This window comes from Cupressus sempervirens, chromosome 1, assembly GCF_028749045.1.
Source record: "Cupressus sempervirens isolate cs-2001-9-10 chromosome 1, ASM2874904v1, whole genome shotgun sequence".
Lineage (NCBI taxonomy): Eukaryota > Viridiplantae > Streptophyta > Pinopsida > Cupressales > Cupressaceae > Cupressus > Cupressus sempervirens.
Genome location: NC_143118.1, coordinates 394,704,167 through 394,723,428, shown reverse-complemented (window position 1 = coordinate 394,723,428; position 19,262 = coordinate 394,704,167).

Sequence of the window (19,262 nt, the reverse complement as noted above, 5' to 3'; positions counted from 1 at the left end):
TTTTTACCATAAATTGATGTGGATCAGGCCAAGCTGCTTTGTGGAAGTGCCTCTATGAAAATAGGCACAATCGTCCACTCATCCTCTTTCCCCTTTTCCTTACCTTACCTTTCTCACCCCCCTCATCTGGCCAAGAACACAATGTCCTCCCATGTCCCAACCACCAGTAGTTGTTCAATTTCCAGCACCTACACCTCATTCTCATCTTCATCCCCATTGCCCATTGCAGGCTTGCAACATAAGACAAATTACCGACACTTGACAGTTTTGCGTTAGTGGGTGATGCCCACAGTGAAAAGCCTATCGGCTTTACGAGCACTTGTACTCGACAAGTCCAAGGGTCAAGTCGATTGTTAAGGCAATACGATGCATGTATAATGCGATAGGTTATTGACTATTTTGGCCATACACTATCTATTTAATAACCAACTGATTTGCTGCATTCAGTGTGAAGAAAAGTAAAAGTGATTCTAGTAGTTGGCATAACCATTCAATCATACCAAGCGTAACAAGGCATTTCCATCTTGGAAAACAAGAAGCATCCATAACCCCATTATACATTATCCAATTGAATATGCTCATATCTATAAACTGTCTTCTTAAACACAATTTGGTTGCAGGAGCCTATTCAAATATTAAAGAAAACACCTTTGTTGCAAGCACACATCAATAGAGATTAGACATAATGAAATTGTAATTGTTGCAAAATTATAATCTCCTACTTGGAACAACTCCTCCTAAACTCATCCTAAGTTTAGTATCTTAGATTTTATGTAAGATCTGAAATTGTTGAAGTTTTTTTTCATAAGGAATACTATAAATATTTATGTTCATTGAAATGAAGTTTTTTAATGTAGGAAAATATTTATATTATTATATTGAAAGCTTAAGGAGAGAAATCATATTTCAATATGTTCAATCAATTAATCTATCTCTAGTCATTTGGATGTTAGGTGATAGTAATGAATGTATTAAGATAGCTCATTTTGTTTGATGTCTTGAATTTTATGATCAAATATTTGTTTTCATTATTCAAATATTACAATAATCAATTTTTTAATTCATTTATTCAAAATTATATACTGTACAAATAATTTTTTCATTATGAAGTATTCAATTCAAGAGATGTGAAATTCATATAATTTTTTAATAGTAAAAGCAATAATGTTTTCATTATGAACTATTCATTTCAAGAGATATGAAATTCATATGAATTTTTAATAGTAAAAGAAAATGCCTTTGTTGATGTTGGTGTAGACATCAAAGACCTTTCCATAGTCAAAGATGAGGTGAAATTTAAATTTATGCGGTTGAATCAAAACAATCCAAGCCTCTTTAGATTAGCTTTTACATATCTACGATGAAATTTAAAATTTTGATCTAAATTTTGGGTCCCTTTTTATTGGTGTTTGGGACATTTGGATAACATATATAATAACCAACAACATAAGTATCTCAATTATATTTGATAATATTTATTCTCCACTCCCATAAATGAGCAATAGAAACCTTTAATCACGACTCTACTTACAACTATTTAATGCTAGGAAAGTACCCAATTGGGGATAAACAATGGTATGTTCAATTGCATCCCTAACACTTGTGTAGATATTATGAATTTCTTCCAATTATCAGTCAGACTCAAGGCATAAAAATGATATCTCACCCAATACCAAAAAAAATTGATGGAGCAATGGAAAAATGAATTATTTTTCCCTCTTCTGATTAAAAATTAAAAATGTGCTTACTGTAAATCTTCCTTTGTAAGTTCCTAATTGATGGATTAAATAAATAAGCAACTCAGAATTTCTTTCAGGGCACATGCCACAGTCTTCAAATTTTTGATGTCTATTGTTTCTGAAATAATTTCAGCTCTCTTTGGAGAGTGGAATTAATTCATATTTACTTTCTCCAAATTGATATCTACTCTTGAAAGATTCATTATTGATAGGGTGCCTTGAAAGTGGCGCATCCACATAGTAGTTCCTCAATGCCAATCAAATTTTAGTACTTATTTGATTATAGCACCTATGAAATATGTATCACAAAAATAACTATTGGTTGGGCCAAATGATTGGTCTGATGAAAGTGGGTAACCTTCCTTGAACTTGGAGTAGTTCTCAAATTTTTGTGGCTGACAACTCAAACCTATGTTGCATGCATAATATTCTTTATTTCTTTTTTTATTTTCCTGTATTTGTAGTTAGAAGGTGGAGTTCTTGGGAGATGCTTTCTTCTCAAAGATTCCATTTCTTCAAAGCTATAAGTAAAATATATATTTGTAGTTACATAATTCATGAGAAAAAGGTAAACATGCATTAGATGAAGAATGTAATTAATGGTGTGGGAAAATAAACATGTGTGATGGACAAAATATTAATGGTTGGGATTTAGTCATCATAAGAAACATTTTATGGGAGACATGAGAGATTTGTACTTTTCTATAATAGGTAAATATGTTTACAAAGACATTAGCCATATATATTGTGTCAAATCTAAAAATTTGGTTGAAATGTCTCTAAGATAGATTTTCTCGTATAATCGAAAGATGGTACATGTCTCACAAGTTAGTATGATTGCAAGAAAAATGTGGAATGATAGACAATTCTTTTTGTAGGTTGTATAATAGAACTTTAAGTTACTCTAGCCAGAAACTTCTCTATTCATATTATTATGCATGGAAATTACAGAGAGATGAATAAAAAACCAAGCCTTATTAAAATTAAAGGTTTGAAGAAATAAATTAAGAAAATTTAATAGTTTCAAAATGAAAAACAAAAAATTGTAATAATTGAAGACAATGTAAATTAAGAACATACTCTAATTATTAAAAAATAAAGTTTAAAGTCATAATAGTTTAATAAAATATAAATTAAGAACATGTTCTAATTATTAAAAAATAAATTTTAAAATAAAATCTAAATTATGAATTGTTAATGCATCTTTTGCCTAAAAACTAATAAACATTTTAAAATATACAAAATTTCATTTTATAAAGAAATACAAACTGAAAAAAAAACTTAAAAATATCTAAATTATGAGTTGTTAATGCATCTTTCACCTAAAAACTAATAAACATTTTAAAATATCCAAATTTTCATTTTATAAAGAAATAAAAACTCAAACTTTAAAATAATTTTGAAAAAAAAACTTAAAAATATTTCATTGTTAGAATAAAAAATTAAATGAACTTTCAAATTAATAGTATAAAAAATAAAAATAATGTATGAACAAAGATTAAAAAAATGCACCCATGTACCATTGATTACCTTTGCACCACATCCTTTTGCATACAATTGACCACACTGAATTAGTGATAGCATAAGGTGGATGTACCCAAAGAAAATACTAATTTTTTGTTACGGATAAAATTCAGGAAATAATATAATATAATAATTTGCATTATTATCTTGTTACACTTGGTGCCCGAGCAAAGTTTAGAACTTTCGCTTCTGCGCTTTTGAATTTTATCATTGTCATCGTCAAATATCTTTCAAAATCTATGAATAACAGATTGCTAGTTCAGATTTCTCCACATTCCCTTTCTTGTACTCATGTGGTTTTTATTCTGATAAACATTAACTATTAAAGTTTGATAACTTATTAACATATTTGATCTCCATTGCTTACCCGAGAATATACACAATGAAATACATGTTGACCCATTTCATAACATATACATTGAGTTAGTCACGTTGAAATCTTCAATCACTCGAGCCTAAAAAATACTCACAAGTCAAACTCATTGTGATGTCCTAACTTTCGTTGCAGATAACAAGCAATTTCATTGTAGAAACCCACAGTGAAAAGCCCGTGGGCTTAAATATATAAGCACTTGTACCTGCAAGGTTCAAGGATCAAGCGGATTGTACTTAAAACGAAAATCAAACCAAATGCAAATGCCACATTCAAACCCAACAACATAACTTGAAATTTCAATCAAACTATTTTAGCTCAATTTATTAACATTTTAACTCTTAAATGAACTTAAAAAAAATCAAAAAAAATCAAAAGAGATCTATCTAGACAATTTTTAAATAAAAAATCAAAGTCTAGATATCAGCCACATGATAAAACCAACAGAATATCCAGAAGGCATGTCAAAGAGAATTCATACATGCGCCTATACAATCTATAATTCTTAAGCTGAAGACCAACAAGAGAATGGGTTGCCATGCTCTAGAGTTGTGATTTGGTGTTTGATACACAATTGACTGAACATCTTGATGGCCATTATCTGTCAACAAAACCTACCTAACAAAAAAATAATTGAGCATCTCCTAACCACTACCAACTATTTATATTCCTCGCCAAAGCCTGCTCTTAAGCACTACAAATCCTTTTTTGTATAAGAAATGAACATCAATAATTTTTATATTCCAAAAAAATCCACATGCAAATCCCAAGAATTGTTGCCAATGGTAGTTTGAATTTGAGTATTTTTCTTAAAACTGTTTTAGGATGTCACTCATGTTTATATTGTTCCAAGAAGCTTCAAGCTCTAACCAATCAAGCCAAATCCCTTTCAAACCCCTTTTAATATTCCCCTTTCAATATTCGAGTAGATTGTCACTTTTAGTTTCTCAAGCTTGTAAACAACTAGTTTCTATTTCTAAATCCATTAAAGATTTAAAAGAAATCCAAAATGTAATATTTAGTAGAAACATCCAAAATGCAAATTTGATTCTAGATTATTAAATGCACAATGCAGAATGTACAAGAAAATAAATAAATAAATAAATGATGTAGGATACAAATCTAAACGATACAAAAATATATGGTGCATAAATAGAATACAAGTATATATAGGCCCTTGGATGCATGGATCAAGATGTTGTAGGTGGTCAATATTTAAGGTCATTGTTGTATTTGTTGAATGATTTATTGCATCCCATTCTTTCATCCCAAACTTTGGAATTAATTCCACTTATAGTAGACATTAACTTCTTGTTTGCACAAACATCTCACTCAATTAAATTAATATTTACATCAACAAAGTTAGCGAAGTATGTCTACAATATAATAATACTTTACATTATTGAAATTAATCTATTTTTTAAAATAGATTTAATAGGATATTTCCCCTCTCTTAGTTCCAAATTTCCACAATGTCATGGAAAACACTCAATCACAGAAGTTGATTTCAAGACACAATCACCATCCTTCAAGACTGAACGAATAATGAATGAAGACAAAGAAATTTTAGATTTATTTTTTTAAAATTATTCTATTTTGTTTATCACTTTCATGGTAGGAAACATAGATGAAGAAATTCTAACAATGTGATAAAGTTATAAATTTTAATATATTAAATGATTGTTATCTCTTTCAATGTTAATATATTTCTATAAATTATGAAACTATTTGTCCATTAATTCTGAATATATTAAAATTTAATCCACAATGCAAAATATTATATACCCAATCCAATTCAAAATAATTCAAGACTAATACTATTGAAACAAAAAGTTTATTTTAATTGAAAAGTATGTGCCAAAATCAATGGTTTATAAAATTAGATATTTGGAATCGTTAGAATTGATTCATTGATTAAATCTTTGAGAAATTTGCCTAGAAAGCCTCAAATTTCTTATGAAAGAGGGAGGCAGAGGCTCCTTTTCTATAACTATTTTAACTGATTGCTTACTCAATTTTTTCAATCTCATATCTTCAATTCGTATTGGACTCTTGGCACTCTAAAATATTATAACTACAGATTGTAAGTTAAACCAACACTACTCTCAAGCTAATTAAGACCCCCAAGTAGGTTCTCTTGATAATCAAAGACTTAGAACCTTCTGCAACTTTATTAATTGGTCATCATCGACCATATCAAAATCAATTCAAATTTACGTAAATTATAAAATTAAAAATTAAAAAATAAGAAGAACCATAAATTACAAGAACTTAATTGGAAGAAAAAGATGAAATGCTCAATCAAACAAACCATAAACAACTTTTCTCAAATTCCAAAATTTTGTAGACAATCCAATAACAATAAAAAAACACCCCAACTCTACCAATCATAATCTCTCAATACTATCAACTCTAAATACTTTACAAAAATATTAGCTTATAAAATAAAATACAATATAATATGGTACAATGTTGCCAATAAAAATTGAACCTATATAAGCACTCATTAAAAAGTTGAAGTACAAGTAGAAGGCAATAGTTCTCCCAATGTGGAAGTTGGGAAGAGACAACTTGAATAACTTGGCCATTAATCTCGTTTATAGAAAAGGATTGTATAGCATCACTATATTCCATATTAGTATAAAATCAAAAAATCTACAAAAATATTGAAAAGTTCAGTAGGTGACACTATTGCATTAGTTTCCCAATAAGCAATCAATGTAATCAAAGTGAACATTAAATTCAAAATTGGATGCCAACTAATGTTCATAGTAACTGGTAACCAAAAGTAATGATATGCCACTTAATGATAAGTCACTCACTTGATCCAATTTCACATCAAACTCAAATTTGGCCATAAGAAAAATGTTTGGAATAAATGGCATGCAAGATTAATGACTTTCTAATAAATGGAAAGTAACAAAATTTGGTAGAAATTAACCAAATAAATAAACAACACCCCACTTATCTTACATCAAATTTTGACACATTTACATATGCATTGCACACATCAATTTAGAGATTAAATACATATCTATTCGTATCAAATAAAAAATTCTCAAATTCCAAAAAAAACCACACTCCAATTAATAACCAGATTTAAATCAATATGTAACTATTGGTGATTTGGTTTGGAACCTTGTTACCAATGAATGAATATAAGCCTTGACATAAATACAAAATAAGGCAAAACTAAATATGAGATGTTCTTACATTTCCCCTTTTCAACTTTGACAATTATAAGTAGAAATTTAGACATAAATTGATCTTCACAATTAAGGAATTAAGCAACTCAATCAACCAAGGAATACATTAGTGATTTCCAGATAAACGAACAGGTGAACAATGGTCAGTGAGTTAGATTTACCAACCATAACGTTGATAAAATATCTATTTCAAATTTAATACAATGGACTCTTTTTCTTATCATTTGCGTCGAAGCAAATCGTATTCCAAAGAAATTTGGAACCTGGGTCAATCATAAATTTCAAAACAAATGAATTGAGTTGCCACAATTATTAATTGGAATGCAGTTGTAAAACCTCTTCCTTTGTTTAACACTAGTGTTAGCTGGAATGTTTTCTTTCATGCGATATTCCAATAGAATGCAACAATTTTGTTGTGTATCCAATCTGGATCTAACAATGAGCAGAAAATGATTACCCTATGATAAAGATCTATAGGTAAAAATCATGAAATTTTTGTCACCAAACATCAACCATATTGTTAATGGAATAAAGAGACTTACATCATAAGAGCATAGGCAGGTAGTAGCCTCCATCAGAAATAACTTGCACAAATCCAAGGGAAGAAGGTAAACTAAATCTAGTTGCCTTCAACAATTATACTTAGAGCCTATCGTGGTAAATCTGTATACAATGGTGGTGTTAATCCATATTTCTAAATTACATAATTCATGACCACGAGAGTTGCTATGTATCCATATAACCACCAAGAAACTCCATGTCGTGCTCGCTTATGCTACTCATCTAGGGAAACAACCAACATGCATCTTCCCTTAGGTGGTGATGGACAATAAACAACTTAGAAAAGCCCTCTACAACTTCAAAAATATGTTTTCCTTAGAGTTGATGGTTGGGTTACAATGGGATCATGAAAAAAGGATGTGCTTTTCTGAAATTCCTTAAAGGCATGCAACACTTAACTTTTTAGGTGTCAAAAAAATCTAGATGAGCATAAACATCATGAATGAAATTAATGGTATAAGACAACATAGGACAATTTCCTAGCGTATAAGACAATTATCCAGCGTTTGACTATTTTTTGTCAGTGAGTGATGCCCACAGTGAAAAGCCTATCAACTTAATTATTTTAATCAATTTATTTATATTCTTTTTATTAGATAAATAATACTTATCATTTTATATATTTTTGATTATTATATTAATATTTAATTATATGTATGATTTATTTGTTTATTTAATATTAGTATGTGTTGCTAACATTTTATAGTTATTCAATTATTATTAAGATCGATTTAAATGAGGACATGACAGTCCACCCTTCCTAAATATTGCTTGGCTTCAAGCAGTTGCAACTTTTAATGTAATCCTGATACCCAATCTACAACTTTAACCCTCAATATTTGTTTTATCCTATGAATCTTAGATCTTACTTTGCATGCATATACTTAATAAATTATTGCTAAAATAAAATAAAATAAATCTTCACTAACCATTGGAAGTTCCAAGAAAGAGAAGAAAAGTAAGGAAGAAAGTGAATAATAATATGAGGATGATTTGGATGAACTTGAAACATTGACAAGAGGCAAAGGTAAATACGAAGGAAAACCAACCCTAGTTTGTTTCAAATGTAATGAGGTTGGTTAGTTTGCTGCTAAATGTTCTCACATAAATAAGAGTGACATAAATGACAAGAAATATTTCGAGTATAGAAAGAACAAATAGTACAAAGACAAAGAGAACAAGTCATGCTACATTGCTAAAGAAAAGCACATTAGGTCCAGTTTTGATGATGATAAGGAAGCAATTGAGATGGTATGTATTGAAATCAAAGAAGGTCCCAATGGAGAATGGTATGAATGTGAAACTACCCTTATTTCACATGTTAGCAAGAATGAATCATGTTTTATTGATAGTGGATGCTCACAACACATGACTGGTGTTAGGTGATCTAACTAAGTTTAATAAACTTGAAGAAATTGATGATGGTGGAACTGTTAAGCTAGGTAATGATGTTCCACGTCTAGTGAAAGGTAGAGGATCACTAATGTTGAATGATAAGATCAGATGTGATGATGCATATTGAGTACAAGGACTAAAGTAAAATCTTTTGAGTGTTGCATAGTTGAATAACTCAGGCCACAAGATAGAATTTTAGGACATAAAAGTCAAGATCTTTGATGATGAAGGTAATCTGAATGAAACAAGAATAAAAACAAGAGGTAATTTATTCTATCTTGATCATATTGTTGAGACATTCTTATTTGCTAAAGTTGAGGATGTATGGTTATGGCACAAAAGGTTATGTCATGTAAACTTTGATAACATGGTGAAAGTTAGTAGAAAGAAAAGAGTACGGGACTTAATGAATCTGTAAAAACTAGAGAATGTTATGTGTAAAGAATGTCACCATGGTAAGATGAAAAAGTCTATTTTTCAATCAAGACATACACTTCAAATAATATCTTAGAATTGGTGCATACTGATCTATGTGGTCCAATTGGTATTGACACTTACTATGGTGATAAATATTTCATATTGTTTGTTGATGACTATTCAAGAATGATGAATGTTATGTTTATGAAGGTAAAATCACATGCTTTTGATATGTTCAAATGGTATAAAGCTAGAGTTGAAAAAGGAATTGAAAAATATTTGAAAATTTTAAGATCCGATAGAGTTGGTGAGTCTATTTCTATTGAATTCACTAACTTTTGTGCTAAGAATGGTATTAAAACATCATTGTCTACATCAAGTACATCACAACAAAATGAGATTGCTAAAAGGAGAAATAACTCAATTATAGACTATGAAAGAACATTGATGTTTATAAAGGAGGATATTCTAGATGGAAGCAATTAGCAATATTGTTTATACTCTCAAGAAAGTTCAATTGAACAAAGAAACAAAAAAAACACCCTATGAACTTTGGTAGGGTCATACATCGAATGTAAGTTATTTTAAAATCTTTGGAAGTAGGTGTTATATTCACAAGGATGCAAGAAATGGTAAATTTAATTTTAAAGGAGATGAAGGTATCTTCCTTGGGTATTTATCTAAGATTAAAGCTTATAAGTGTTTGAACAAAGCCACTAACAAGATGATTGAAAGTGAAAATGTAAGATTTGATGAGTTTGTAGAGAAGAATGACGTGGAAAGAAAAAAAGGAACTTGAAGATTACAAAAAGTTTGTGTATGTGTATGAAGAGGCACTTGATACATTGTCCAAGTTACAATACTAGAGAAACATTGAACACTAGACAATAGTACCTAAGTTACATAATGCTTTACCCAAGCATCAGTTAATACAACCCGAGGAGGAAGTTGAACCCCTACTAAGTGTACAAATTACTGAAAACCAAAGAAGTGAACTTGTATTGGCAAAATATGTAAGAAAGAATCATTCCTAGGATACATTATTGGAGATAAAAGTGATATAATACAAATAAGAAGTAATTTAAGAGACGATACCGATCTGATTGCTAATTTTGAACCAAGAATTATTAAGGCTGCATTGGATAATGATTATTGGATAAATGCTATGAATAAAGAGATTGATTAGATTGAGAAGAATAATACATGGACTTTAGTATTGGGACCTTCTAACAAGAATGTGGTAGGAACCAAATGGATTTTCAGAAATAAGCTAAATGAAAATGAAGAAGCGGTCAGAAACAAGACAAGACTAGTTTGCAAAGGTTATGCACAAGAAGAAGGAATAGATTATGGAGAGAATTTTGCACTTGTAGCAAGTAGTAAGGAAACTATTGGCTTATGCTACCTACGAGAAGTTCAAACTCTATCAAATGGATGTTAAATATGCATTTCTAATTGAAATACTTGAAGAGGAGGTATATATTGAACAACTTGAAGAATTCATTGAACCTAAAAAGGAGAACATTGTCTGCAAGTTGAACAAAGCACTTTATGGATTCAAACAAGCACTGAGAGCATGATATGAAAGGCTACGTTCTTATTGGATTAAGATTGGTTTTTCTAGAATAGGTGAGAATAGTAATTTATATTTGAATGTGAGTATGAAAGTATTGTATTGATTGCTGAAATATTTGTTGATGCTATTACATTTGGAGGAAATAACATGTTGTGTGTAAGACATTTGTTGATCAAATGAGTACAAAATTTAAAATATCAATGTTTGGTGAGATTAAAGTTTTCATCATATTACAAGTTTATCAAAAAAGGAGGAATATATGCGACCCAATCTAAGTATGTGAAAGAAATCTTGAAGACATTTGGTATGGATGAGTCTAAGCTAGTTGGTGCACCTATGGTGACTGGAGTGAAATTATCAAAACAAGAGACTATTAGAGAGGTAGATGAGACACAATGCAAATCTATGATTGGTAAGTTATAGTATGTTGTGTATAGTAGACTAGATATTGCACTTTTTTTTTGGAATTGTTGAAAGGTTTTCATCCAATCAAAAGGAGACACACATGACTACTGTGAAAAGGATATATAGATATCTAAAAGAAACTAATGATTATAGCTTATGGTACAAACAATATGATGACTTTAATCTTAAAGTATACAAAAATGCTGATTGGGTTGGTAATGTTGATGATAGAAAAAGCACAAGTGGCAGAGCTTTCTATTTAGGAGAAAGACTGATTACATGGATATGAAAGAAACAAAGCTGTATTTCACAATCTACTACTGAGGTTAAGTATGTTGCTACTGCAATCAATTGTTCAAATATTGTACGAATTAAGTAATTGCTAGAAGGTATGCAAGAAGAGATAATCTAGTATGTTACTATTTATTGTGATAACACTAGTGAAATAAATATTCAAAAAAATCTGACGATGCCTACAAAAACAAAGTACATATCAATCAAGTATCTTAATTTGAAGGAGAAAGTAAAAAAGAAACAAGTGAGACTTGAATATGGGAAGTCTAAAGAGAAAATCACAAACATATTTACTAAGATATTGTGTAAGGATACTTTTGAGTATTTAAAAGGTAAACAGGGGGTATTGACCCTATCCAAAATTTTCTAGGTGAAGATGCATGCTGCATCAATTCATGGATGAATTGTAATATCTTTTTCGAGTTGATGCAAGATCTCATATTGTAGGAATATTTCTAAAGTTGTGAAGAGGATTATAATGAAATTGATGTATATTGTACATGTAAGGTACAAGGATAACTACAAGGTTTTATAAGTTTCATATTGAAAAGTATAATAACCTTTGGCATTTCAATCAAAAGGAGAGAAGTGTATGAAAGGGGGAAGGTGTTTGTAAGGAGAGAAAAAGTAAAGGAGAATATCAAAATTGTTGTTGACAAATGTATGAGAAGTTTATCAAATGGTGAAGTATACCCAAAGGGGGAGAGAATTTGAAAAAAATGAGAATGCTATGCAAAGGGAGAAGTAAATATGAAGATGAGATGAACTAAGACAAATATTATATCCAAGAAGAAATGTTGATGAAGATTTTTTTTGTTGAAGGTACATACCAAGTTACAAAACTTGTCGATGAAGACAAAGAGTTGAAAAGTCGTATTGTTGACAATGCTTACATTTTATTATCTTATGTAATAATTTATAATGTAAAATCATATGTTATTATTGCCATCAATATCAAAGGGAGGATTTTTAGCTCAGACTAATAATGTAATTGGTAATTTTATGAATGCATGTAAAAGAGTCATATTAGTTGTTATGGTATCATTGATGTCAAGTCTTGGTTGGCTAGACATTATACTAACTCAGTAGAGTTCTATATCATTATGATTGATGAAGAGGATTGAAGAAAGTATGTTGAATTTTTTTTTACTAAATATAGTATTCAATGGGCACTTGAAGGAGTTGGACAATAATAATGTAATGTTGGTTTGATTATTTTAAAATCATGTAATATTGTAATGTATTGACCTATGTAGGCTTAACCAAGTGACAAGGTTAAAGAAGGAAGTATGTATTCACTGAGTGACTATTGATAGAAAGAAAATGGAAACCCTCTTCCCAACCCTAATTTTCAAAAGGCATGATCCAAATTGATTAAACACAAGAAATTGTTCAATGCAAAAATGGATCAAGATGATGGAAACCAAGGAGACGGGAGGTTATATGATCTTTCTATTATGGGGGAGTATGTGCTAAAATCTTGAAATAGATAAAACATGAATACTCACCTTGAATCTAGAAAATGCTATTTTCTAATGTCTGAATGTAGTTTCTTGAAAATCTACAACCTATTCTTGACCAAAAATGTCAAGACGAAGAAAACCCATAAATATTTTTCCTTTTTGAAGGGAGGTCGACCTTGACCCTATTGGTGGGACACAATCTTACCTCAAGGCACAATTGTACCCCAAAAATTTGACCTTGACCTGCATGGCTCCAACAAAATTTATGTTTGTAGATCTCACAAGTTTGACGAAAAGGTTATCCAAATCTTCTTTCTGATTCACTATTCCACACCTGTATTTGCAAGAAAAAGGGTTTTATTGTTTGAATGAGGGGATTGCCTCAGTCAAACCCTAGTTTGGAGTCAACCTTAATAATGAAATTGAAATAGAGAATGCTAGCAAGTAGTAGAAGTAAATCTAACAACAAAGCTATGATATTCAATAGATATGCAATTGTATTTGAAATGTAAACAAGTATATTGATATAAAAGCTTGAACATAACATTAACAAATGTAAGTCAAAACCTCCATGATTGTATTCTTAGAATCCACCTTGAAAGAAGTATGAATAGATCTTGAAGATGAACAAAGGATCTTGAAGGAAGATCACACCACCATGATGGCTAGATCGAGGGTTTTGAATGATGAATCTTGAATGCTTGAACCAAATCCATTCAAAGGCTTGAATGCTTCAATCCTTGATCTTCAATGGTGAACTTGAATGCTTGAATGATAGAATGCTTGCTCACTTGAAAAGTGTTGTGATGTGGAGCCTAATCAGACTCAAAAGTTTATTTGGCACATTTATTTCCCCATATTATTTCTATGGGGGTTTGGGGGTAGTGCCCCTGAGATGGGATCAAGGGGCAGTGCCTCTGCGGGGTCCAAGTGCAGTGCCCCAGGTGCACTCCCTATCGCAGTATAGGGTGGGGTCGAGGGGCAATGCCAAAACCAAAAATGCTCTTATATTGTAAAAGGCATCGACTACTATTTTTTCTATTATTCTAGCCCTAATTTTGTAATAAGAAAAAGCTTGTATAAAAAGGCTTAGGGTTAGGGATTTTATTACGAATGGTGATATTGTAGCAGCAGTATTGAGCTATAAGGGATTATGGATTGTAATCAGGTTGTAATCACTGGATAATAATAATATTGGACTTTTTGTTGGTGGATGTAGCCTAGGGATTGGGTGAACCACATTAAATCTTGGTGTCTTGTGTTCTCTTTTATGCAATCTACTATTTTCTAGTATTGGTTATATTTGCATGTAACTAATATTTCTGTCTAAAGTTTTTCCTAACAAGTGGTATTAGAGCCAGGTGGTTGTCTTTTTTTTGGCCAAATGATCTATTGTTTTTTTTAGCAATCCTCTGCAAGAAGGTCTCATGGTTGAGTGGGAGTCTCACGGTTGAGTGGGAGTGATGGCAGATGAGGGTAAGTTGAGGGTTTACAAGTTTAATGGGCATAACTTTTAGTTATAGAAAATGCAAATGGAGGACTATCTTTATCAGAAGGATTTATGGAAGCCGTTGGAAGGAAAAACTAAGAATCAAGGATCTATGACAAATGACGACTAGGATCTTTTAGAAAGAAAAGCACTTGGAAGCATTCAATTATAACTAGCACCATCGATGGCATTTAATATTACAAAAGTGAACACAATAGAAGAGTTGATGCAAACCCTAGCGAAACTATATGAAAAAACCTCTGCTTCAAACAAGGTATTTCTCATGAAGCGTTTATTTAATATGAAAATGAAAGAAGGTGGATCTATTGTGGATCATTTAAATGAGTTTAATACTATTACTAGTCAGTTATCTTCTGTGGGTATCAATTTTGATGAAGAAATTAGGAGTCTCTTGATTTTATGTTCTTTGCCTAAAAGCTTAAATGGATTGGTAATGACTGAGCCTAATTCTATTTCTGGATCTAGTACCCTAAAATATGATGATGTCATCAATGTTATTTTGAGTGAGGAAACTCATAGGAAAACCTTAGGTTGATCTACATCAGAAAGTGCTTTGAACACACAAAGAAGAGGCAGAATGACTAAGAGAGGAAATAATTCTAGAAATCATGTGAAATAAAGAGGAATGTCAAAGGGGAAGAGGTCTCAATCCAGAGGACTAAGAGATTGTTGGTACTATGGGAAATCATGGCATAAGAAGAAAGAATGATGGACTCGAAAGAACAATGAAGGAGATAAACTAGAAGGGAACAAGGAGGAAAATGTGGTAAGTAACAAATCCAAAGAGGATGCTTTGCTTCAGAAGTCTTTAGAAAATGTTGATGATTAATGGGTTTTAGATTCTAGTGCTTCATTTCATGCTATACCTCATAGAGATTATTTTATTGATTATGTCCAAGGGGATTTTGGGCTTGCTTATTTGGGGGGTAATGAATCCTGTTAGATTGTTGAAAAGGGAAAAGTTTAGATTCAGTTGCAGAATGGGAATCATTGGCTACTACATGAGGTAAGATATTTTCCAAGGCTGAGTAAGAATTTAATTTCAGTAGGACAACTCGGTGATGAGGGTTGTGTAGTTACTTTTAGTCATAAAAATTGGAAGGTTTCAAAAGGCTCCCTTGTAGTAGAAAAAGGTGTGAAAGTCGCCTTATATCTTTGTACAAGTCATATTGTTCCTTCTACTTTGATTGTTTTAGAGCAAAATGAATGTTCAGGAATAGTTGCGGAGAACAAATACTACTATAGATTCTGATACAACATTGTGGCACAACAAAATTTAGCACATGAGTGAGAAAGGTATGAATGTACTTCACTCAAAGAAAGTTTTACTAGGTCTAAAATGTGTTAATATGGATTTTTGTGAAAGTTGTGTATGGAAAACAAAAGAGAGTGAGTTTTGTGAAGATTGGGAAGGAAAATAAAAGTGAGAAATTAGAGCTTGTGCATATAGATGTATGGGGACTAGCTCAGGTATCTTCCCTTGGTGGCTCTCATTATTATGTTACATTTATTGATGATGCAACTAGAAAAGTATGGGTTTATTTCCTTAGAAAAAAATCTTATGTATTTCAAACTTTTAAGAAATGGAAATGCTTGGTTGAAAATGAGACTGGAAAGAAATTAAAATGTCTCAGATTTGATAATGGTGGTGAGTATTACAATCATGAATTTGAATATTATTGCTCTGCTAATGGTATTAATACACAAAAAAACTATTCCAAGGACTCTACAAGAAAATGGAGTAGCTGAACGCATAAACAAGGCTATAATGGAATGTGCAAGAAGTATGGGGTTGCATTCAAGGTTTCTCTTAAACATATGGGTGGAGGCTATTAATACTATTGTATATTTGATTAATAGAGGTCCCTCCACTCCTCTGGGTTGTGGTATTCCAGAGGAAGCATGGACTGGTAAGAAGGTGAGCTATTATTTTCTCAAAACCTTTGGTTGTGAAGAATTTTCTCATATAGATTCTGAAAATAGAACCACACTGGAAGCTAAGTCAAAGAAATGTGTATTTATTGGATATGGCATCAATGAATTTGGTTATAGGATTTGAAATTTTGAAAATCATAAAATTGTAAGAAGCAGGGATGTCATATTCAATGAGAAAGTGTTGTACAAAGATCTATTGCAGCAACATGAGAAGAAAGAAAATGATTATGTAGTGCTGGATGATACTCCAAAAGGTGATGTTCCAGCAATTCCTCATGATGTGCAACAACCGCAACAACAAATATCACACATCCTAGTGAATGTTAGATGGTCAACAAGGATGAGTAGACCTCCAAAAATATTTTCTCCTTCTTTGTATTCTATTTTACTTACTAATGCTGGTGAACCTGAATGTTATGATGAAGTTGTGCAGTTGGATACAAAGATTCAGTGGAAGTTTGCAATGAAACAAGAAATGGACTCTTTGTTGAAAAATGAGCCGTGGGATTTATACAAGTTGCCTGTAGGTAAAAAGGCTTTATAGAATAAATGAGTTTACAGGTTAAAAGAAGAGGATGGAAGTAAGAAAATATTTAAATCCAAGTTAGTTGTAAAAGGATTTGCATAGAAAAAAGGCATCAATTTTGATGAGATATTTTCTTTGGTTGTTAAAATGACTTCTATTCGCACTATTTTAAGCATTGTGGCTACTGAAGATTTGCATTTGGAGAAGCTTGATGTTAAAATAACCTTTCTTCATGGTGATTTGGATGAAGGTATATATATATATATATATATATATATAGAGAGAGAGAGAGAGAGAGAGAGAGAGAGAGAGAGAGAGAGAGAGAGAGAGAGAGAGAGAGAGAGAGGTCAAAGGTAAAGAGAACTTAGTGTGTAGATTGAAGAAAATTTTATATGGCTTCAAGCAAGCACCTCAGAAATGGTATTTTAAATTTGATAGGTTTATGTATGAATATGGATATAGCAGGTTCCATTCAGATCATTATGTTTATTTCAAGAGGTTGGATGATGACAACTACATTATTTTATGTTTATATGTTGATGATATTTTTGTAGGTGGGTATAACATGGATCATATTAAGGGGCTAAAATGTGAGTTAGCACATGCATTTGCTATGAAGGATTTGGGGTTAGCAAAAAAAATTCTTGGTATGAAGATTTGTAGAGTTAGGAAGAACAAGAAATTGACATTATCTCAGGCTGATTTTATTAAGAAGGTGTTGCAATGTTTCTCTATGGAGAATGCTAAAGTTGTCATCACACCTTTACCTGGTCATTTGAAGTTGAAAAAGGAGATGTGTCCCAAGACACAAGAAGAGGAGGAAAAGATGTCTAAGGTACCTTTTTCTTTAGCTGTAGGAAGCTTGATGTATGTTATGGTATGTACTAGGCTAGGTATTGCACATGCAGTGGGAGTTGTTAGTAGGAATGCAATTAAATGGATTCTTCGATATTTGAGAGGAACATCCAGTAAGTGTTTACACTTTGGGTGCTAAACTATTGATTTACGAGGCTATGTTGACTCAGCTTTGGTAGGGGATATTGATACCAAGTGAAGTACTACAGGTTATGTATTTATTGTTGGTGGGGTAACCATGAGCTGGGTTTCTAGGTTATAGAAGGTTAATGCTTTATCCACTATAGAGGCATAGTATGTTGCTTCTATAGAGGTAGCTAAGGAGATGATATGGCTTCAGTTCTTCTTGGAAGAATTGGGACACCCTTAGAAGGAAAATTATTTGTTTATAGATAGCCAAAGTGTGATTCATCTTGCAAAGAATTCAACTCTACATTCAAAGACAAAACACATATAGTTGCAGTACCATTTCATTCGGTCAATTATGGATGATGGACAGTTAAAGCTAGAGAAGATACATAGAAATGATAATCTAGCAGATATGTTTATAAAGGTTGTGACAAGGGAGAAGCTGAATTCCTCTTGGGCTTGAGTTGATCTTCTTGACTAAACAAAATAAAAGAACAACAAAGTTTAGGGTGGTTTGAGATATTCTAGTGGGAGCTACATATTTAGTAGTACTATGATCAGTCTCCAAGTGGGAGCTTATTATTGTGGATCTTGATTGGTCTCCAAGTGGGAGATTGTTGTGATGTGGAGCCTAATCATACTCAGAGGTTTATTTAGTGCATTTTTTCCCCATATTATTTCTATGGGGGTTTCGGGGCAGTGCCCTTGTAGGGTCCTATGGTAATGCCCCATGTGTGTTCCCTGTCGCAGTACATGGTGGGGTTGAGGGGCAATGCCCTTGTAGGGGTTTTTAGGGGTAATGCCCTCAAAGCCAAAAATGCCTTGATAATGTAAAAGGCGTTAGCTAAATTTTTTCTATTACTCTAGCCCTAATTTTGTAAGCGACAAAAGCTTGTATAAAAAGGCTTAGGGTTAGGGATTTCATCATAATGGTGATATTGTAGCTTCTTGTGATGGTATTGAGCTATAAGGGATTACATATTGTAATTAGGTTGTAATCACTCGATAATAATAAGATTGGACTTGTTGTTGGTGGATGTAGCCCAGGGATTGGGTGAACCACATTAAATCTTGATTTCTTGTGTTCTCTTTTACGCAATCAACTATTTTTTGGTACTGATTATATTTGCATGTAGCTATTATTTCTATTTGAGGTTAATCCTAAAAAAAGTAGGTAGTTTCTCATATATGGTAGATATGCTCATGAATCAAATAAATTGTAGATATGTCTGGATGTCAAAATGAGGGAAGAACGCTTCCTTATATAGTGATCTAGGGCACTAACTCCTAGAGAAATCCAACACAGGAGCATTAAATCCAATTTAACCTTAACCCCTAGGAATAGCCCTAGATT